The sequence below is a fragment of the Capra hircus genome, chromosome 10 (genome assembly GCF_001704415.2).
Source record: "Capra hircus breed San Clemente chromosome 10, ASM170441v1, whole genome shotgun sequence".
NCBI lineage: Eukaryota > Metazoa > Chordata > Mammalia > Artiodactyla > Bovidae > Capra > Capra hircus.
In genome coordinates, this window is record NC_030817.1 from 11,699,733 (window position 1) to 11,724,046 (window position 24,314).

Sequence of the window (24,314 nt, forward strand, 5' to 3'; positions counted from 1 at the left end):
TATCCTCTTGATTTTCCCATGGAATTCTTTCTCTTAAATGGAAATAGTCTGGGTTGGGTGGCAATTCCTCACACCTGCACTTGCCTGCTATGGTCTTTCCCCACTGAAAATCCTTCTCTTATCCACGTCTGGCATATGACCTGAGCTTAGCCAAACAAAAGCATTTCCCCTGTTCCCTCCACACTTCTATGAGCCCGGATAAGATAGGCTCTACACTTTAGTTATTGATAGTGTTTGGAGACCGCATTCATTTCAGCACATAAACAGGCATGGAAGCTACAGAGAAAGGAGAGCCAAAACTGCTGGTGGCAACAGAAGGGATGTTCAGATCAACTTTTCCTGTTTTGCCAAGAGATAGCCGTATTTCCTCTTCTGGTTTCAAATATCGATAGTAACCTTACTGCCTGCTGTTTCTAAGCTGATCTACAGGCATCCAGTTCATTTGTTGGTGAGTGCCTACTGCCATTTACCTGAAAAGTCCTTCACATAAATCCACTCTTATTCAAAATAGCCAGAATGAAGGTCAAATTTTGCTTACAGATTAGAACTCCCACTGACTCTTTTTGATCACCTTCAGAAGGTGATTCAAAAGTAAAGTCTCCCTAAAAAAACATGAATTTTCCATAAATGAGCCTGTCAATTAAATTTATTAAATGCCTGCTATTTTCTAAGCCCAGGGGCATGAAGATGAAAAGTAAAATATAAGATAGTCTATAGCAAGGAGAGATAGGAAAGCCTTCCTCAGCGATCAATGCAAAGAAATAGAGGAAAACAATAGAATGGGAAAGACTAGAGATCTCTTCAAGAAAATTAGAGATACCAAGGGAACATTTCATGCGAAGATGGGCTCAATAAAGGACAGAAATGGTCTAGACCTAACAGAAGCAGAAGATATTAAGAAGGGATGGCAAGAATACACAGGAGAACTGTACAAAAAAGATCTTCACGACCCAGATAATCACAATGGTGTAATCACTCACCTAGAGTCAGACACCCTGAAATGTGAAGTCAAGAGGGCCTTAGGAAGCATCACTACAAACAAAGCTAGTGGAGGTGATGGAATCCAAATCCTGAAAGATGATGCTGTGAAAGTGCTGCACTCAATATGCCAGCAAATTTGGAAAACTCAGCAGTGGCCTTAGGACTGGAAAAGGTCAGTTTTCCTTCCAATCCCAAAGAAAGGCAATGCCAAAGAATGCTCAAACTACCACACAGTTGCACTCATCTCACACGCTAGTGAAGTAATACTCAACATTCTCCAAGCCAGGTTTTAGCAGTATGTGAACCATGAACTTCCAGATGTTTAAACTGGATTTAGAAAAGGCAGAGGAACCAGAGATCAAATTGCCAACATCTGCTGGATCATCGAAAAAGAAAGAAAATTCCAGAAAACATCTATTTCTGCTTTATTGACTGTGCCAAAGCCTTTGACTGTGTGGATCACAATAAACTGTAGGAGATTCTGAAAGAGATGAGCCTACCAGACCACCTGACCTGCCTCTTGAGAAACCTGTATGCAGGTCAGAAAGCAACAGTTAGAACTGAACGTGGAACAACAGACTGGTTCCAAATAGGAAAAGGAGTACGTCAAGGCTGTATATTGTCACCCTGCTTATTTAACTTATATGCAGAGTACATCATGAGAAACACTGGGCTGGAAGAAGCACAAGCTGTAACCAAGATTGCCAGGAGAAATATCCATAACCTCAGATATGCAGATGACACCACCCTTATGGCAGAAAGTGAAGAACTAAAGAGCCTCTTGATGAAAGTGAAAGTAGAGAGTGAAAATGTTGGCTTAAATCTCAACATTCAGAAAACTAAGATCGTGGCATCTGGTCCCATGACTTCATGGAAAATGGATGGGGAAGCAATGGAAACAGTGAGAGACTATTTTTCTGGGCTCCAAAATCACTGCAGATGGTGACTGCAGCCAGGAAATTAAAAGATGCTTGTTCCTTGGAGGAAAAGCTATGACCAACCTAGACAGCATATTAAAAAGCAGAGACATTCCTTTGCCAACAAAGGTCCATCTAGTCAAAGCTATGGTTTTTCCAGTAGTCAGGTATGGATGTTAGAGTTGGACTGTGAAGAAGGCTGAGCACCGAAGAATTGATGCTTTTGAACTGTGGTGTTGGAGAAGACTCTTGAGAGTCCCTTGAACTGCAAGGAGATCCAACCAGTCCATCCTAAAGGAGATCAGTCCTGTGTGTTCATTGGAAGGACTGATGCTTAAGCTGAAGCTCCAATACTTTGGCCATCTGATGGGAAGAGCTGACTCATTAAAAAAGATCCTGATGCTGGGAATGATCGAAGGCTGGATGAGAAGAGGATGGCAGAGGTGAGATGGTTGGATGGCATCACCAACATGAGTTTGAGTAAGCTCCAGGAGTTGGTGATGGACAGGGAAGCCTGGCGTGCAGCAGTCTATGGGGTTGCAAAGAGTCAGACATGACTGAGTGACTGAACTGAACTAGTTATTCAGATTATAGTGGTCAAGAATGAAGTGCTAGCCAGATATATGTGTATTAGAGAATGGGCAATCCCTGGGGATGCCATCTACATAGGCCATCAAGGGTGAAATACTACAATTACTGGATTAAGGTTTTCTTCTGGCATTAGAGCCAGATGAAGCATTAGGACACACTAGAAAAGAGAAAGGCACGGAGAAAACTGGTCTTGCCATAGAATAAGGGGATGTGCTATAAATAAAATAAATTTTCCCAGGGCTGATCTAACTAAAACAACAACAACAACAAAAACCGCAAGAAAAAACCTCAGACCTTTTTTTTTTAATTTTCAGCAATATTAACCATTACAAATGTCCAGAGCAGCTAAATAATTTTTGCAGCTGTTGGATAGTGAAAGGTAATGACCTGATGATAAATAATGAGAACACAGCACAACTGGAAATGAGGCATGGACCAAAATTCAGCTGGCAAAAGTTGGAGCAATTAAAATAATTTATCACATTTATATGATATCATTCAGTTTATAAAACAGTATAATGCCCATGTGTTATTTAGTGCTCAAATATCCATCAGATAGTGAAATAAAAAGCTCAATATCTCCCCCCTTTATTACACAGAAAAGTTAATTGAGGTTCAGTGAGGTTAGATGACTTGTCCCTCCTCCCAGAATTAGTAACTGACAGTACAAGACCAGAACGCGGGTAATCTGACTCATAACCTAGGGCTTATTCCAAAACTCAGCCCAGGGGTCCAACCCAGTTTACCTTTCTCTAGGGTGCTTCATGCTTGGAAATTCAGCAAAAGAGATTTTATCAGATTAACTGGTACACATGAACCAGTGTGGTCTAACCCCCTACTAGTAAGGAATTTGAGATGTTTAGCCTAAGGAAAGGAAAATTTATTCAACTTGCTAGAGAAAGAGAAAAAAGGAAAGTTACAAATGTTTTGCTCAGAAAAAAAGGTTGGTTACTAGCTCTCTTTACATCACTCTTCATAAAGGTGTGTTATATATATGGAATCTAGAAAAATGGTACTGATGAACATAATTGCTGGGCAGGAATCAAGATGCGGATGTAGAGAAGAGACTTCAGACACAGCAGGGGAAGTAGAATGTGGGATGAACTGAGAAAGTAGCATTGAAACATATACATTACCATATATAAAACAGACAGCTAGTGGGAAGTTTCTGTATGACCCAGGCAGCTCACCTAGATACTCCGTGAAAACCCAGACGGATGGGATGGGGTGGGGGATGGGGGGAGGTTCAAGAGGGAGGGGGCATATGTACACAGGATGGATAGGCTGATTCACATGGTTGTATGGAAGAGGCCAGCATAATATTGTAAAGCAATTATCCTCCATGGAGAAGGAAATGGTGCCCCACTCCAGTATTCTTGCCTGGATAATCTCATGGACAGAGGAACCAGGCAGGCAACAGTCCATGGGGTCACAAAAAGTTGGACACAATTGTGTGGCTAACTTTATCCTCCAATTAAAAATAAATTTTTAAAAAGTACTTAAATATTTTTTAAAAATTGTATGAATTAGTTAAATTACAACATGTGATGAAGAAAGAGATTATGATTGTGAGTTTTCTTGACATCCGCAGTCTTATCTGTCACTAGGCTGTGTGATATTTGAAAGCTATCATAGTAAAATATAGTTTTTACTTTATACAAAGAAAGAACTTGACAAATGCCTTCCTTCTATACCAAATCAACAATGTACAGCAAAATTTAAGAGTCTTTAGCCTCGTCCTCCGTTGGACACATTCTAATCAACATTGAAAGTAACCTAAAACTGTGAGAAGGGAGATGAAGAGAATTATGGGTTTATTCAGGGAAGTACTTGTATCCGTTTTCAAACCATATCAAGGCAACTGTTGTCTTCATCCTGCTCTTATTTTCCATAGGATAATGTAGGATGAGTTAGACAGAATCACCTCTAGAGGGTGGAAATGAAGCCACACCTTAGGAGAGATTCACAAACTCTGATAAATTTTTGCAGCAGCCATTGATGGAGGGGAACCTCTAGATTTATGTCAATCATTGAGTGAAATGTTTAACGGGAAAGTAAATCATGCTTTAATAAGCCACAATGTCTTGCAATTTTATGGAACCAAACATAAAGTCTAGATCTCTTGGCATTTCTATCTCAGTTTGAGGTGTTTCTCCATTTGAAATAACACCAGAAGTTTTGAGAATAAGTCAACTTATCAAATACTAATATTTGTATTGACTAGTAAAAGTTTATGCATAGTTACAACTAGGCTATATAATTTGTCAGGTTAACATCTGTTTTGAACCCTTTTGAATTAAGACTAAATATCAATATATCAATACATGTATGCATATATATAAACAGCTGTATATATATATGTGTGTGTGTATATATATATAATTCCTGAAGTTTCCCCAAATTCATGTCCATTGCATCGGTGATGCCATCCAGCCATCTCATCCTCTGATGCCCTCTTCTCCTTCTGCCCTCAATGTTTCCCAGCATCAGAGGCTGATGACTATGGGATCACAAGGAGTCAGACCCGACTGGGTGACTGAACAAACATACATGTATTTCCTAACAAATTGGGAACTCCACAAATATGCATTTCCAATCACGTGATTCACAACTGTTCTTTCAATGAGTACATATCTGCACACTCAGTCGCTAAGTCATATCTAACTCTTTGAGACGCCATGGACATTAGCCCGCCAAACTCCTCTGTGTGATTTTCCAGGCAAGAATTACTGGAGTGGAATGCCATTTCCTTCTCCAGGGGATCTTCCAAACCCAGGGATTGAACCCACATCTCCTGCATTGGCAGGAGGATTCTTTACCGCTGAACCGCCTGGGAAACTCCCTCAATGAGCACACCTATGCCCTGTTTCTCATTGTTGATAGTTTGTAAAATGAATGAATGAACTGAAGCGAACATGAAAGTCACTCAGTCGTGTCCAACTCTTTGCGACCCCATGGACTGTCCATGGACTTTTCCAGGCTAGAATACTAGAGTGGGTAGCCTTTCCCTTCTCCAGGGGATCTTGCCAATCCAGGGATCAAACTCAGGTCTCTTGCATTGCAGGTGGATTTTTTACCAGCTGAGCCACAAGGGAAGCTCAAGAATACTGGAGTGGGTAGCCTATCCCTTCTCCAGTGGATCTGCCGAACTCAGGAATTGAACCAGGGTCTCCTGCATTGCAGGCAGATTCTTTACCAATTAAGCTATGAGGAAAACCCCAAAATGAATGAGGGAATGTGATTTTTAGTTCAGTTCAGTTGCTCAGTCATGTCTGATTGTTTGTGACTCCACAGACTCCAGCACGCCAGGCCTCCCTGTCTATCACCAACTCCTGGAGTTTACTGAAACTCATGTCCATTGAGGCAGTGATGCCATCCAGCCATCTCATCCTCTGTCATCCCATTCTCCTCCCGCCCTCAATATTTCCCAGCATCAGGGTCTTTTCAAATGAGTCAGCGCTTCACATCAGGTGGCCAAAGTATTGGAGTTTCAGCTTCAGCATCAGTCCTTCCAATGCATATTCAGGACTGATTCATGGAGATGGGGAAACAGTGTCAGACTTTTTTTTTTGGCTCCAAAATCACTGCAGATGGTGACTGCAGCCAGGAAATTAAAAGACGCTTACTCCTTGGAAGGAAAGTTATGACCAACCTAGATAGCATATTAAATAGCAGAGATATTATTTTGCCAACAGAGGTCCGTCTAGTCAAGGCTATGGTTTTTCCAGTAGTTATGTATGGATGTGAGAGTTGGACTGTGAAGAAAGCTGAGTGCTGAAGAATTGATGCTTTTGAACTGTGGTGTTGCAGAAGACTCTTGAGAGTCCCTTGGACTGCATGGAGATCCAACCAGTCCATCCTAAAGGAGACCAGTCCTTGGTGTTCATTGGAAGGACTGATGCTGAGGCTGAAACTCCAATACTTTGGCCACCTCATGCAAAGAGTTGACTCACTGGAAAGACTCTGATGCTGGGAGGGATTGGGGGCAGGAGGAGAAGGGCACGACAGAGGATGAGATGGCTGGATGGCATCACCGACTTGATGCTCATGAGTTTTAGTGAACTCCGGGAGTTGGTGATGGACAGGGAGGACTGGCGTGCTGCGATTCATGCGGTTGCAAAGGGTCGGACTCGACTGAGTGACTGAACTGAACTGAACTGAACTGACCTTATTCATGCCACTACTGCTCAAGGTGCCAAAACACAGCAATACAGATAAAGCACCTTGCGTCCTAGAGCAGAAGTAAATGTCTTGTGCGTTCGATAGGATGTGTTCTAATTTCTTTGGATCTTTTTTTTTAAACATTGGACTGTAAGTACTTTATCATGTTGTATTCATTTCTGCTGTACGATGAGGTCAATCAGCTGTGTACATACATATATCCCCTCCCTCTCGGATCTCTCCTCCGTCTCACCCAGCTCTGTCAATGGTGATGTGTTCGAAAGGAAGAAAGTAAAATTGTTAAAGCATTTTGCAATTTTACAGAGAACCTCTAGGGAAGGCTCCACTGAGAGGAATAGAGCAATTTGTTTGGATATCTGGCAGGAAGAGCGTTTTGATCAGAGGGAACAGCAAGTTCAAAGGCTCTCCGGCAGGGCCATACCTGTTACATTATAGGAACACTGAGGAGTTCGGTGTGGCTGGAGAAAAATAAGCGTCATGGCCTGGTCGGAGGGGGAGATGTGGGTAGGAGATGAAGATAAAGTGGTACCCGGTGGAGCTGATGGAGAGATGTGGTAAGGTTGCAGGTCATTGTACGGAATTTGACATTTACTCTCAGTGCGATTAGATCTTTGGTAAAATATTTATAACAAAATGCAGATATGTTTTTGTAATTTCAGACCTTGACCCCAATACAAAATAATTCCACTCTAGAGTGGTTTTCTGAATATATTTTATTGAGGACATTTAGATTTATACAAAAATTTTCTGTTGGAATTTGTTTTTGCCTGACCAAATTTCGTTTTTAAATGCTCCAGAAAAGGAAAATTTCCACAAAAAAAGATTGCTAAGGTGAATTGCTTATAAGGAGGTTGCCCTTTGACTTGTTGGTTTTATAAATTTATTTTTCCACGTCATTTTTTCCTAGGCTAGGTGCGTGTATAATTTTTATTCAGGTATTAAGCTGATGGCTCAGAGGGTAAAGAATCTGCCAGCAATGCAGAGACACAGGAGATGCAGGTTTGATCCCTGGGGCAGAAAGATGCCTGGAGAAGGAAACAGCAACTCATGCCAGTATTCTTGCCTGGAAAATTCCACGGACAGAGGAGACTGGCGGGCTATAGTCCATGGGGTCGCAAAGAATCAGACACGACTGAGCTCACAGCACTAGCACTGGCAAAGTATATTCAAAGGAATTTTAAACATAATTTATGTAAATTTTCTCTTTAGATTAATTTGCACCTATCAGAATGTTCTAGGATTAAGTAAAGAAAATCAATCTCAAAATTCCATCTCCCTTTATTGCCCTTATTAAGTCCTGGAAAAAGCAGCTGGACTCAATGATTTCAAAAGCTCTGCCAATCCTCCAACTTCTAGAGGTCAGATTAGAAACACATAGATGTTCAATTAATGTACAAAACCATAGAGTTGGAATGGGACCACCTTTATAGCTGAGGAACTAAGAACTAGATAATTCAAATAACTTGCTCAGGTTACCTACTAGCTTGATCAAGATGGGCACCCAGCTGCCTCTGTGTGTATTTCACTGTGTTTCCAGTGAGAACTCTGTTTTCCCTTGATTTCCTCACTGTGGACTTAGCAAGGATGAGTAACTAGGGAGCTTCTCTGGGGTGACCAGTTTCTCCCTTGAGAAATGGTTCTCTCTTCTTCGCCTTGGTTTTTACTTTGGTACCCAGTAACATTCCAGTTCTACTCTTTGGTGTTCACCCCAATTCTTGTCCACCCTAGATCATTTTTGGTTTCCACCCAGCACAACTGAAGGCCTTTCCCACATTTGTCTCCGTTCTGTACATATCACTTTTGATGAAGTCTAATTTCTTTTTCACGTGCACAGGAAAGGGGGCGTCTGCCTCCCTCATTCCTCCTGCAGTTTCATCTCAGTGATTTTACAAGGCCCTGGATACCCTTGTCTTCTGCTATCCAGCTGTCGCTTTTTAGAAAGAAAAGTTGGGCTTCGATCTGAGTCGAGTCTAATGGGGGTAATAGAAGATCAGGAGGTCAGAGTTAATACCAGCACTAATTTTTTTTTCCCTTGTCTTCAGAGTTCTGGCTTCATGCAGCAGACAGAAGGTGAATCTGGTCTGCTTCCAGTTGTTGAAAGGCAGCAGATTTACTAGACGAGTGAGATCATTTTAATGCTATTAAAATTGGCAGGCAGGACTTTGCTATTACAAGCATTTTGAATATTAGATCTTGTCTTTTATATATTGCCACTTGCTAACAACATGTGGGATAAATCCTAAGTGACCAGAGAGATTCTTGGAGGCAGCAAGTCCCATTTATTTAAAAAGAGATAAATATCACCTAAAATGACTGTCTAAAAGCTTTACAATTGCACATTCTCTTGGAAAACAGCATTTTTTTTGAAATTCAGAAATTCTTATTTCTTTTCCTCCATTATTCTGTTTGGAAAAAAAAAAAAGGTAAATTAAATATTTTACAATGCTTGAAAGCTTTCTTATGAGGTTAGGGGCCAAACTTCAGCTCATGTTGGACCTGAACTCCTGGTCACCTGAACAGCTAGACCCTTATGTGACAAGATGATCATTGATTACGTATCCTTAGTTGGAGTCAGTGGGGACCAAAGGCTATTCTTCGAATAACTTTTTGGAGAGGCAGACCATGAATTCAGGCCAACTGGAGTGACTCTTGTGTTTATCAGAACAGTTTTGCAGCACAATAGGCCCTACTGACCCAACTTAAAAATCATGGAACATTGCAGTTAAACAGGAGCATATCTCATTGGAAGGTCAAGCACAAGGCCAGTGTACTGTTCTAAGGCATTTTTCATGGAGATACTCACTTCAGCCAGCAGTGACCCATCTCATTGCAGTGTGGTTTTCTCCACAGCTAGACAGTTGCCGCACATAGTAAATTAATCTTTGTGGCGTCTCTTGTTTCTGCCCTTTCTTTGCATCTTGTTGCCACTGATCTAGATCAGACCTTCATCTCCTTTAGCCAGACAATTGAAATAGCTTTTGAGCCATCTCCTTTATTATCTCTCCCCTGTTTCTAATCTACTTTACTAATTAATGTAAAATCGATCTTCTTTTTCCCTGTTCAATAATTTTCATGATTCTTAACTACATAGGCTTTAATAAAAGTGCAGGCATGTCTTGTGCAGGCATCTTGGAGGGAGGGAAGTGTTTTGGAAATTTCATTAGCATTGGCATCAGAGAGACTTGGGTTCAGATCTGAGCTTGGCCTATTTCTAGCTAGGCGATTTGGGAAAGCGATTTCATATCTCTAAAATGCAGTTTTCATGTATGATGATACAGAGGTGATGATAACTATTTCTTAGGAATTTGGGAAAGATTCAATGAGATGTTAGATACTAGGTAAAACGTACTCAAAAAACAGTAGCTGCCTGTATCCTGAGCCTTCTACAGCATGACTCGAAATGTATTCCACATTACTTTTCTATCAGAATCCTACATTCCAACAAAACCTGTTCTATGATGTGAGTTTGATATACCATATTTGGTTGCAGCCTTCTTAAAAGTAGTGCTGATGTCCTTATAGTATTCATAGTGCTTTGTGCGTATTAGGTACTCAAAAAACATCTGTTAACCTTGGATTCTCAAATAGATTTCATTACCACAGAGAGCCATTTCTCCTTTGTAAGATTCTAAATTGCCTTTCTGAGTCTAGCTGATCTCACCAGGTCTGGGCAGGGTGAGCCTACTGTACCTGCATCAGATCCTCCCTGACTAAGCAAGTCATCAAGCTTCCAGGTAGACAAGGAGTTCTTCATCCACTTCTGGGTTCTTTGCCCCAGACGTTTTACAGCTTGCAAGGAATATGGAGATTGGGGTCACCTTGATGTTTTTGCTGCCTTCCTTTCATGGGCGGCAAAATAGGGAAGGGTGGGAGAGTTCCCTTGAGGTCAGTTTGATAGTTGAGGATAGGGAACTTAGGCAGGTCAGTTGGCCACCTCCACAAATGGTAGGTGAGTGCTGATGGGGAGGAAAATCAAGTGTGTGCTGGAAAAGGAATCACTGCCAAAGGTATTGTGGAGTTTTATTTGATCAAATGTTAGCTACTCATTTTAAAGAGAAAACACAACCTTGTAAAAAGTACATGCCACAAAGAGCCAGTAGAAGACATTCAAAACTCCCTGAGATAATTCCTGGCATTTACCTGCCCCCCTCCTCCTCCTCATAGCTCAGTCAGTAAAGAATCTGCCTGCAATGCAGGAGATCTGGGTTTGATTCCTGGGTCTGGAAGATTCCCTGGAGAAGGAATGGCAATCCACTCCAGTATTCTTGCCTGGGAAATCCCAAGGACAGAGTAGCCTGGCGGGCCACAGTCCAAGGGGTTGCAGGAGTCGAACAGCTTAGCAACTAAACCACCAAACCACCTGCCCCCTTGACCTTAGTATGCCAGTTTCACACACATCCTCACATTTCATCCTTTGTAAAACGCTGATGAAGTAGGCAGGGAGGGCTCTGTATGCACTGTCCATCACTGCTACACTATTCATCTCCTCCCCACTCTCTGCCTTTTTTGTTGATTGTTAGAAGTTTGGAGGAGTGTAGCGAGTTCTCCCAAGATCCGACAGCAAGTGATAGAGGACCGTCAGACCCAGCAGTTTTAGTCCCCTGGTACTTTCCAGTGCAGTGGGGGAGAGAGGCAACTTTATTTCCGACCCCTGTGTCACTCTGATCTCACTGAAATAGACTTAGTACCTTCTGCAGAAAGAAATTTACCATGTTTCGTTTTGCTTGTGCAAACAGTCAGCTTTAGAGTAATAAAAATAGAAGCTGACAATTATTTATTATACATCATGTGTCTGTAAATATATACATTATATAACATTATATATGTATGTATGTGTGTGTGTATGTGTGTGTGTGTGTGTGTGTGCTTGTCTCATTTATTCTTCCCTATTGCCTACTAAGGTAAGTGTTGTTTGAAAACTAAGGCTCAGAGAGGTAAAATAAATTGACTAAGGTCGCACATTTAGTACAGAGCTAAACACTAGAGCTGCAGCCTGAATTCAGGCTCGCGTCTATTGGATGCTTTCACCGCTGCATTACCCTGTCTTCAGCTTCCTGTAGTGGGTCCCCTTCTCACCCAGACTAGTTTTATGACAACCAGTCACAGGGTTCACCCATTCAATACGGCTTGTTTTGTTTTCTGCAAAATATGATGAGAGAATCCCTCTCAGATTTGGGGATTATTCTGGGAACAAATGTATGCAAACATGCTCTAAAATTCCATATAAAAAGAGGGAGTTTTTGACCTCTTGAGCTTTCTGTGGTTGGCATTGTGGTATCTCATGGAGTGTGAAATTGAGAGAACATATGTGAGAATTCATTTCCACATTCAAAGAAATCCAAGATCATTTTGGCAGGTTTGCTCAAGCCTCGCCTCCATCTCCAGGAACATAAAATAAAGTGTCCTTTGAAAAAATAAAGCGTCCTTTGAAACCATGGGTGTGTTCCATTTCTCAGTACTCCAAATTGCCTATGGGAGCCTGATTTATGTTTTCACACTCAGGAGTCATGTACTTTCAGCCAGATGACCTTCCTTGACACCACTTTTAAGAGGACTAGGGAAAAAAAAAATCAGAGAAAAGACGATGGGCCATAGGTTCTGCCCTGCTCTGAATATCTCAGATCTATTCTTGTTTCTGAAGACCATATCACACTTTCCATGCACTTAACACTTCCAGACACTGCCTACAATATACCCAGCACTGTCCTTTGACATTTCCAAATATTAACTCATTTATTCCTCACCTCCACTTTGTGGTGATAATACAATCCTTGTTTTAAAAATAAAGAAACTGAGGCAGAGAGGGTAATGTTTGAGCTAATAAGTGGCAGTCCCAGGATTCCAATTCATATATCAGGATCCCAGTTCGCATACCTATTAAAAACTTACTGAGTTGATGTGAGAAGGAGAACATTCTCACGGACTCATTGCTTCCTGTGTCAACTCCAAGTATGCGTGCCTTTGTTTCCGGTCTTGCATTTTCAGATCCATTTCATCTTATTTCTCACTTGCTCTTTGATTTCCTGCCATGTTTCTTCCTTTCTAATGACTCTAGTCGTCTTGTTTTCTGATGACTATTCCATACCTAGTCCCACATCCTTGCTTTTTATTAGATTTTTCCCCTGTAGCTTGGAATGCTCAAATTCCTCTTTTTCTAGTTAAAAATTTATTCAGCTTAAATTCCATTTCAAGTTTCATCCATGAAAAATTTACTCATAACTCCAGACCGGGCTGATTTCAGTCTGTTTTGAATTTCTTTAGTACTTGGCTTCCCAAGTGGCTCAGTGGTAAAAGAATCTGCCTGCCAGTACGGAAGACACAGAGTATGCAGTTTCAATCCCTGGGTCAGGAAGATCCCTTGGAGGAGGACATGGCAACCCACTCCAATATTCTTGCCTGGGAAATCCCATGGACAGAGGAGCCTGTTGGGCTACACCCCACGGGTCACAGAGTCGGACATGACCGACCATGTATGCAGTGTGTCTCTGTACCTGTGCAATGGAAAACACATTATTTATGTTTGTAGGCTAATCTTGCCTCCTCATCTAGGCTGCAGTCCTCTTGACTTACAAGATGACATACATTTTTTTCAAAAAAATTTCTTCCCTTTCCTAACAAAGTGCTGTGGATTTTCCAAATGTTCAACAGATAATTAATTGAATTTTCTAAGTATCTGGATATTCCTGGCAGACACATATGCTCACTTCATTCCCTAAACTCATCTTCTCAGTTTGGTTGGTTTGATGGCAAAGGGATTTCATATCTGTGGCCACCCCAGTGGATTGCTCAGGATTGCCTGGAGGGCTATGGAGAGCATACTTTCAAAGAGTTATTGGAAGGCAGTGGGAGGGAAATTCAAAAGGAAGAGGATATATGCATACATACAGCTGATTCACTTCCTCGTATAGCAGAAACTAACACAACATTGTAAATTAATTATACTCCAATTAAAAAAAAAAAAAGGCAGAGTTGTAGCTTGCCCATCACTAACCAGTCACAGCATCCTTTCTTGCTGTTGCAGGTGTGGTATGGGAATGTGAGGGTAATCATTCCTGAATTTACTGACCCTAGTTTGATAACAGGGAAAGAGAATAATCTGTTTATGAGGGAAGTAGATTGAATTTCAGCCTAAGGATTTTTTAATATAATTGTTGACCTGTCTGATGAGTAGTACAAAAAGATTGGAGCAACTCGGGATGTTAATGATGAATTATTTATTTATTGAGATGATACCAGGAAAAAGTATTCCGCTTTTCATTTGCCTATTTGGTTTTATTTTATATGTGTGTCATAAAATTTCTTTTTCATACAATGTCTGTAAGGAATTGCTTCTTATGGCTTTGTAATAATTAATATATATATAATAGCCAGCAGTTTTGTTTCTAGGAATTTGCCCTTACATCGTGCCAGAGATACACTCAACATACATACATTATACAAACAAAAATAGCAAATATGCAGTTACCTTTTATGTTGCCCTAAGTTTGAGGCTTATAACAAGGAAACCCAGTTGCCAGAGAAAACAAAACATGTGAAGACAATTCCCATCCCAGCTGTGTGTGGAGGCGAATGCTGCCCCAAATTATGTGTTACTTGAAAGGTCATTTGTCGGCAGTTCAGAGCAGAACTGAACTATCATGCAACCAGGGGAATATTTCACTTGAGGACATTGTGAATGGGTTAATAAGTGGAAAAGTAGTTTGTTATAAAAGTCTGGTACTTTTTATCAGCCCCAATTTTTTCTTCTTGACATTTCTTTCTTGCGTGTTTGCCTTTGCTGATTTGAGGTTAAAACTCAATAAAAAACAAAACATGGACATTTAGACGATTGGCTTGTGGATGTCTAATAAGCATTCCTCTTTTTGTTCTGGCTTTCTAGTTTTCAGTCTAAGGTCACACACACACAGAGACACGCAAATTATCCAGTCAGAGAAGAAGGAAATAATCTGCCTAATTATTTTTTGAGTGTTGAGTAACTCCTTGTTCATGGAGGGTAAAAAGTCTTTATTCACATCGCCAATGTAGCTTTCTTCTCAAATCACAGGAGGAAAATCACTGTGCCCTGATTTGAACTCTATATTGGAAATCTGGTTTAACACATGGAGATAAGTTTCTAAGATAGTTGCAACTAGGCAGACTTTAGAAGGTTGCTGCTACTGCTGCTGCTGCTAAATCACTTCAGTCGTATCTGACTCTGTGACCCCGTAGACGGCAGCCCACCAGGCTCCCCCGTCCCTGGGATTCTCTAGGCAAGAACACTGGAGTGGGTTGCCATTTCCCTCTCCAACGCATGAAAGTGAAAAGTGAAAGTGAAGTCTCTCAGTTGTGTCCAACTCTTAGCGACCCCATGGACTGCAGCCTCCCAGGCTCCTCCGTCCATGGGATTTTCCAGGCCAGAGTACTGGAGTGGGGTGCCATTGCCTTCTCCGATAGAAGGTTGCAAAATAAGTCAAATGCAACCTGGCTTTCTGTAAACCATAGAGCAGAATGTTGCTATTCGGGCCTCAGATAAGGGCATATTCTGTCTGCCTTGCTCACTGCTTCAGTCCTAGGGTCTAGAACAGTGCCTTGATCATGGTAAGTGCTACAAAATTGTTGCTGTTCAGTCACTCAGTCATGTCCATCTCTTTGTAAACCCATGGACTGCAACATGCCAGGCTTCCCTTTCCTTCACCCTCTCCCAGAGCTTGCTCAAACTCATGTTCATTGAGTCAGTGATGCTATCCAACCATCTTGTCCTCTGCCACCCCCTTCTCCTCCTGCCTTCAATCTTTCCCAACCTCAGGGTCTTTTCCAGCTCTTGGCATCAGGTGGCCAAAGTATTGGAACTTCAGTTTCAACATCATTCCTTCTAATGAATATTCAGGATTGATTTCCTTTAGGATTGTTTCATCTCCTTGCAGTCCAAAGAACTCTCAAGAGTCTTCTCCAACACCACAGTTCAAAAGCATCAATTCTTCAGCATGCAGCCTGCTTTAAGGTCCAACTCTCATATCTGTACATGACTACTGGAAAAGTTATAGCTTTTATTATATGGACCTTTGTTGAGAAAGTAATGTCTCTGCTTTTTAATATGCTGTCTAGGTTGGTCATAGCTTTTCTTCCAAGGAGCATCTTTTAATTTCATGGCTGCAGTCACCATTTGTAGTGATTTTGGAGCCCTCCCAAAATAAAATTTGTCATTATTTCCCTTGTTTCTCCATCTATTTGCATGAAGTGATGGTATGGATGCTATGATCTTAGTTTTTTGAATGTTGAATTTTAAGCCAGCTTTTTCACTCTCCTCTTTCATCTTCACCAAGAGGCTCTTTATTTCCTCTTCACTTTTTGCCATAAGGGTGGTATCATCTGCATATCTGAGATTATTGATATTTCTCCTGTCAATCTTGATTCCAGCTTGTGCTTCACCCAACTTGGCATTTCACATGATACATCATATAAGTTAAATAAGTTATAAGTTAACATATAAGTTATAAGTTAACATATAAAGTTAAATAAGCAGGGTGTCAATATACAGCATTGATGTACTCCTTTCCCAATTTTGAGTCCATTGTTCCATGTCCAGTTATAATTTTTGCTTCTTGGCCTGCATACAGATTTCTCAGGAGGCAGACTATCTATGGAATAAATGAATACATATATGTATCCATTAAGAAAAACTCAGTCAATGTAGATCTTGTTCGAGCACCAAAATTATGACTTTGGTTAGTCAAGCTCACCCTAAATTCGAGAGTTTCTGTTTTTACAACCCTTAAATATTAGGACTTTGGAAATAAGATTATTATTATTTTTTTGAAATAAGAATCTTGATTTAGATGAATTAAGGAAATCTTATACTGGATTTTAAAAAACATGGCATTGGATATAAACTCATGTAACTGATTATAAGTAGAATATTAGAGGTGTGGTTTATATTTAATTGTGCATCTTTCTTCACTTAAGAACTATTGAACTTACTAGGAACATATTTTAAATATCAATCTGGCTACCTTTGTTCCATGCTATCTATTTTTAGTCTTCTTTTGTTGGGCTCACATCTCTAGATATTGGTTTATAAGTAACTAGCTAATACTAATTTATGTTTCATTCTATATACACAATTTTCTGTCTTAATATTGATAACTACTCTTTTGCCATACATTGGTTTCTGTTTCTTTGTGCATACACATGCTGGTCATTGCATTGATTCACTAAAAGGTGCCACTTCTCTTTTTCTAGTAGGCTGCTGCTGCTGCTGCTGCTAAGTCACTTCAGTCATGTCTGACTCTGTGTGACGACATAGATGGCAGCCCACCAGGCTCCTCTGTCCCTGGGATTCTCCAGGCAAGAACACTGGAGTGGGTTGCCATTTCCTAGTAGGAAAAGTCTATGTATTTCCAGCTCACTTTTCATGACACTGGGCTCCATCACTGGTTTCCTGATTCCTGAAACTCGGGCTAACCTAAGCTGTCTTTAGATTGCTTCTCAACACTGCCCTTTCTCTTCGGTTTCCTTCTCTTCAGTACAGGACTGGACTGAGCAGCCCAGTCATCTGAAACAGTGGTTCCTAGTGTACTGCTGTTATTCATGAGCTATTAGCAACTGTAATTGCTAATGGATAAACTACCAAGAATTGTAAATAATTCACTTTTTAAAATACAAAGGAGAGAAATCTAAAACAGGATGCAGAATTAGGTACAAAGAAAAGAAGTGCATTTCTTATCAGAGAAGAAGAAAGAGAATTTGCAATTCACCAATACAATACTGATTAGGGAAGAGAGATTGCAATTTTAGAATTAGACAAGTTAAGCTGGAAACAATGGTGCATGTGATATTTTAGAGGTTCAGGAAGAAGAAAATGCACATAGTCTTTCAGTGTTTTTTTTTCCTCTTCCCTTGACTTTAACAGTTATTGCCCTTTAGTGTTTAAAAACATCATATCTTTCAGAAGTGATGAAGATAATATCCTTGATATTTTAATAAATATAAATAAACTCAAATTTTTCCAAGTTTATTTTTACATACTTGAGTTTATTATATATAAAGGTGATGCTTTTTCTATATAATTGACTATATATTTAAAAATCTAGAATAATTTAACAAATGTGTCACATTTTATATGCTATGAACATACTCATTCAAAGTAACCTCTGTGTAAAAATGTTTGATTTATGTCCCTGAAAACTAATCTCAATTAAAATATTAAACCAGAACAGATTCAAGGATATTTATACATTCTTTGGGATATCCTGTTGAATGAGAAAGAAATAGGATTACAGCTGGAATGCACATACCGTGAATATACTCATAGAAGTCTATTATTTTAGTGTTTGTCTTATAAAGGACAAACAAAAGGAAAGCCTACTGAGAATCTCCATTGTTAGGTCTCTAATGTTTGGTTGCAAAGCTCCAGGACCAGGGACGTCATTGGCGGTGTTGCCTTATTAACCCCCGGCTATAAAGTTTTCATCCACTAGACTAGTGTCTCCATGGCCCCTCCCTGGTTCTTTTCACAGCCAGTTCATTCTCAAGCTTGGCCTCAAGCAATCCTTCCTGACCCCACTGGTCTCTCCTCTTGGCTATCTGGGAATGGCTCTGAAGTACTCTCTTGTTTTGCAAAGGATGGGGATGTTTCTCTGTAGACTCTTCCAGAAGACTGTGGGTACCAAAGGCCTCTGTGATGCTCCCAGTGTGGCTTACCAGAGATTCTTCCATCTCACAGAGCTGGGATGGATCACAGACCCTCTCCTCCAGCGCCCACAGAACCAATTCAATATATATTTGAAGAATTAAATTAAAGCTGAAACCACTGGCAAATTTGTAATTTAATTTAAAACTGCAGCTGTCCCAGAGAGAAAAAAAGTAAAATAAAAGAGTTTTTAGCACTTTCAAGTCCCATCATTCTTTTCCTATGCGACGAATCACGGCTAGAGAGTCCTTCTAAAGAGTGCCTCAGGGACTGCTTCGGAGGGGTTACAACCCCTGGCCAGCAGTGCCAAGTCACTTAAGCTTTCTTTCCAGGTGTTCATACAGAGCCTGGTCTCCAATGGTATATCAGAAAATAGTGCTCTCAGATTAAATTTTTAACTTGGCAATTAAGCAAAATAAAACCCTTGAATTACAGAAATAAAGCGCAGAGTGAAACATGTGACTTCCTAATGAAATGAGCCAGCCTCCACACCTCTCCTTTCTCTGAGAAGCTTGGGACAAACCCTGCCTAAACTTGACGGCTCTTCTATTGTGTATCCTATATGTATTTTCTAAAATCAGCTAGACGCAGGCTAGTATCTCACACTTGTCTATAAGTGCCCCCATGTCAATTCCCATGTGCGGATTTTGTGTTTAGAAGAAAATCCTTCACGAGCTTGGGCTTTCAGTGTCCTTCTCTTTTATTTCTCACCGCACTTAGTCGATTGCCTACTGAGTAGATGGTCAGAAACTGCTTGTTAACCAGATTTCTTGCATGCCCCAGCTGCACTTGGGGTGGGTACTTGGTAAGTATTATTGACTGCCTCCCTGACTTTTGAGGCTAATTATTCTTTTACATCCCATGGTAGAGCTCTACCACATCCTGTGAAGCTATCACCTTGATGTAAGAATGTACACCTTCAGGCGTTCTGCTGCTGCTGCTGCTGCTGCTGCTGCTAAGTCGCTTCAGTCGTGTCCGGCTCTGTGTGACCCCATAGGCGGCAGCCCACTAGGATCCCCCTTCCCTGGGATTCTCCAGGCAAGAATTCCAGCACATATCAAAGAAACAACTGATACATGGAAGTCTTGCAAATATGAATTTATTATACTGTTTGCTTTATGTTTGAAGGTAGGAGCCACAGATCACCTGATGTGCAACAATAATACTATTATTCATAATAATGCTGTGTCAGTCACACCGTAATAGGGTTTCCATAAATATCTGATGTTTCACTGGGTTTAAAATTCACTGTGCCTTCTGTCATATTTATGTATGTGTGAGTGTTTGTAAATACCCAGTATAGCATCTCTTTGCTGTTGTTGGCTTCTTAAGAGGCAAGACTAAGAACAGACCTAATTCAAAGATGAGGTTAAGGTCTCAACTGAAATGTTTTATGTTGTTTTGCATATACTGGTGATCGGGCTAGATTCATGATATTTTAAGTAGCATTTTCCATTTCTCTACCACTTTTATAATAAACATAATTATATAATTTATGACACTACCTAAAACTGAATTATGTGTCTCCTTGAATTTAATGGACCCATGATGTCATTATCAGGTTACATAGTCTGTGTCTGTTTAGCAGGGACCCAACAGCCTTCAATCTAGTCAATACATACAACTAAAAATCTGTATTATAATGCATTTTTAAAACACTTAAATATTCTCTGTATAGAGCTCCATGTTTTTAAAACAGGGCTATATTTGATGTGTGTGCTGTGTTACAGTAGTTGGATTGCTTTTTGGGAACACTCTCTCCCAACCTCATAGACTGTGGAATCTCTGAGACTTGGGGACACTCTGCTGACTTGGCTGGGAGAACGATCTTGCCTATTCAGTTTTTGCCATTGCCTTTGGCACCTAGAAGCCTACTTCCTCTTCCCCTCCCGGGTTTCTGTATAATAAGTGCGTCTGGGTTTCTGTTGCACGGAACGTCCCAGGGCGAGAGACTCTGGGGCAGTCAAACAAAGGCAGGATTTCATTCACCTGGCACGCTGACCCCTTGGATCCTGGCTGGAAACCTGGCACTGGGACCCAAGGGCTGAAGCAGCGCCTTACATAAGCCCCAGGGCTAGCAGCTGCTGCCTGCCCAACCTGCGACAAGGGAGCGCTTCTCCCCCAGTGGCACATGGATTTCTTGTTGGCCAACATGCTGTTTCATAATTTAAAAATCCACTGTCTTCTGCAGATACGCTCCTCAATGATGGCCACACTTACTGGTATCTTGGCTCAAACGAGAGAGGGAAATTTGCATGTTAATAGAGTAATCTAATTAACTTTTGGCAAAATGCCCTTAATAATCTTCTTACTTTTTCCCTCTTCCTCTATTGCCCAGCTGTGCCATGGTTAAAATAGCAACAGGTCAGGCTTCCTGAGACGGCCCTGGCTCCATATCCTGTCCTGTGCACACCTTCACAGCATTCACAGGTGACCCCTGAGAACTAGAGTCCTGTGAGCCCTGCTGAGAGTGGCTGCAGAGCCTCGATCCTTGTACCTGAGAAAAAAGAAAGGGGGATACCCACTGATTCTTCCCATTACTAGTCCTTTGGATTGTGTGGCCATATCCCCCAAGAGGAAATTCCAGCCCACCAGCCTCCTGGGTGGTTGTCTGTGTAAGGCATGTCTCTGAAGGCTTTCTGGAAGGATGGTGTCCATCTCTACTCTTAGGAACAACTTTATGTTTCATGAGCAAGTGAGGGCTAAAGACCTCCTCCTGCCCCTGTGGAGGGCATGGGCCCGCATCAGCTAAGTCCTCCCATTAGCTTTCCCATGCTGGAGTCTGGCAGTCTTTGCTTCCCAGGAGCTATAAGACTACCATTTTCTTTTACCTAATTTAGGGTTATCAGTTTTTTTTGTTTTTTGTTTTTTGTTTTGTTTTTAACTGATTTATCAGGCAGGGTGATAAATCAGCCCTCTAAGAGGGCTGGTTCTTGCAAGCCATATAAGCAAAAGAAAAAAAATAGTAGTATGAAATGTTTTCAAATTCATAACAAAAAACTATATTCCTAAGTGGCTTGCTGCTTTTTTATTTTGGCTGTTGTCTCTAGGCTGCTGCTGTGTGTATATCTAATTTTGACACCTAGACACCAACTTCCCAGGTGGGAAACTTGGTCTTCTGGTTTCACCTGCTTCTGTGGACTAAACTGTTCAGTCTGACTAACTCTGATGCCTCCTTCATCAAGCAGGTCCATTGGTTCAAAGCTCTTCTCCCAGCCGATAGGTAGCCTTGTGAACTTGACCTTTAGCTTCAAGTTTAGTTTTGTTTAAACTTCCCATTTTGTGTTCCTGATTTGGGAATGGACACTGAAGTCAAGAGTGGATGACATGGTGACTTATTTTCTAAGAAGTCGGCTCTTCCTCAGTGGGGAATTAAGGTGGAAAACAAAACCAACGGATCCAAATTGGAAACCCAAAGAGGTCACGTGTGTCTGTCATGCTGACAGAAGATTCAGCAGGACTTTGTCACTGGCGTCCAGTCACACTTCACAGGCCTTTAATGTATTAGCAGATCAGTGAAAAAAAAAAAAGTAGCTGTGCCGTGTAGAGAGGCGAGCCATCGCTTGTTTTCCTTATTTTCACAAAGTTAGTTTCCAAGGAGGGTGGCTCAGATTCCCTCTCACCACTAGAGGGGTGTGTGTGGGGGAGGAGGAGGCTGAAACCCTAAGAGGCTGGCATCTCATTAGTGGGCCTAGAGCCCATACAGATGGGCAGAGTAAAGTCCGCTCCCACTCTGGATAAGAAATAACGGAGACCTTCTCAGGCCACTGGGAGGAGGTGCCGTCTAAAAATAAGAAGACTTTGAAGGGGAATGTTGCAGCTGGGCCAAGAATCATGAACTCAAGGATAGACTTTTGCAGTCACCAAACACTCTTTGGGGATTCTAATGTTACCCATCTTGAGAGCAGTGGTGACCCACTGTTTGCACAGTCCCAGCCCTGGTCATATTTTTGACTGTCTTCATCGTGGCCTCTAGCAGGCCTGGCTGTTCTCTCCATATTCCCGCCTTCTGTCTCTCCTACGGCAGTGGGTGTCAGCTAACATAGAAAACATAGTTACCTCTTTGGGAACTGGGGAGTGTGGGCGAAAACTCATTTCCTCGGGCAAACAGAGAAGTATGGGAGGGGAGGGACTATGGAATTTGGTTGAGGAAAAAGAAAGAAAATAAGTTTATTCTTGTCCCTTGAGAGCTAAATTTGACAAACGCCTGACTTAATAAGGAAACCCAAGCCTCCCAATACTCAGTGTTATGTATATAAAGGGGAATAATAGCGTCTCAGGAAAGAGCCACCAGGGCTTTCATGAAAACTTTGAACGGTTGTCAGTTTAGGACAACTGGACTCTTCTTGCTTTAATGTTTTTTTTATTTCTGCTTGGGAAAGTAGTAACTGTTCCTCCTTTCCCCATCTATGTCAGAGCATGTATTTGTGATCCAGGAGCCCAAAGATGACAGACACCACTAAAGTAAGTGAACACCTTCCTAAGAAATCCAAAAATATCCAGCAAAATGTACAGAGGAGCTTGTTTAACCTGTTACTTCCTCATGTAGCTTCTAGGTAATGAGATCAGTTGTGTTCTAAGGGGAATATGCAGGACTCAGCATCCTAGGAGTTGTGAGTAAATAGGTCTGTGTCCTCAACAGAGCAAAATCCATGGTGGGAATGGAAATGATGAGAGATCATGTACACTAGCGGCTGTGGACAGTTTCCATCTTTCTTCTGCTCTCCAAAATTAGGTTTAAAAAAAACAAAACCTAACAATCAACAACTTGGCCAGAATTCATAATAAGTATAGGACTTTTTTTTTTTTTTTTTTTTTTTTTGGCGATGACCCCCAAGGAACATGCTCACAAGTAAATCATTAATCCAGTTCAGCACAGATAAGCACATTGTTGCATTCTGACCATCAATGACAATAACTTGCATAAGTATAAGGTTTCCATTTATTAAGTGCTTTCTCATTCATTACCTTGTTTAGAACCTCCTGGCAGCCTTTTGAAATAGACACTGAATATTTCCTTAGTCACATTCTTTTAAATGAGCAGATTGAAGTGTCTGAAACTTGACTGACTTGCCGAACACCTTGCAGATGGAGTATAGCAGAGTCAGGCCCAGAGTCCAGGCCTCTTGACCCCTAGCCCAGGGACCCTGTAAGCTCTTCAGAGTACCAGTGTTTAAGTGGAGGAGGATGTATCTGGGTCCTCTAGGGAAGTATATAACATGGCTTCTCCCAGTTCCAAGGGGCAGAAAACTCGGTTCAATTTCTCTTAAGGAAAAAGATAGGATTCTTTGTTTGTATAAATAAGGGGTCTGGGAGGACTGGTTGGCATGGCTAGATCCAAATCCATAAATATTTTGTAAGAAATAAGTTATGTCAAATATTGTCACATCTCTAGGCAATCTTTCCTTCTCTATGTGTTAATTCTTAGGCAAGCTCTCTGTTTGTAGCATAAAGATGGACAACAGCAGCTCTCAGCCTTATAATCTTCCAGTTAAGTGATACCATGATATCAGCTAAAGCAAGTCACTTTTTTTTCTAATAGTTTCAACCCAAATCCTGAGATTAAGTTTGACTTTTCTTCAAAAAAATTTTTTTTGAAATCATTATTTTAAAGATTTTTAAAAATGTGAACCACTTTTAGCCTTTATTGAATTTGTTATGATATTGCTTCTGTGTTTTATATTTTGGTTTTTTGGCCATGAGGGACATGGGACCTTAGTTGTCTGACCAGGGATTAAACCCACAACCCCTGCATTGAAAAGCGAAGTCTTAACTGCTGGATTTTTTCACTGGCATGCTTTGGGTCACGTGCCAGAAAATGTGATATCTGATGGCAGGACTGGTTCATGGGTCTTCCATCCAAACAGGATTGGGGTGACTCTAATGGCATAGATCTGGAGTGAAGGGATGGTGGTTTCTCAAAGGAAGGTCAAGGTGCTGTTATCAGAGAAAGAGAGAATGGATGCTTAGCAAGA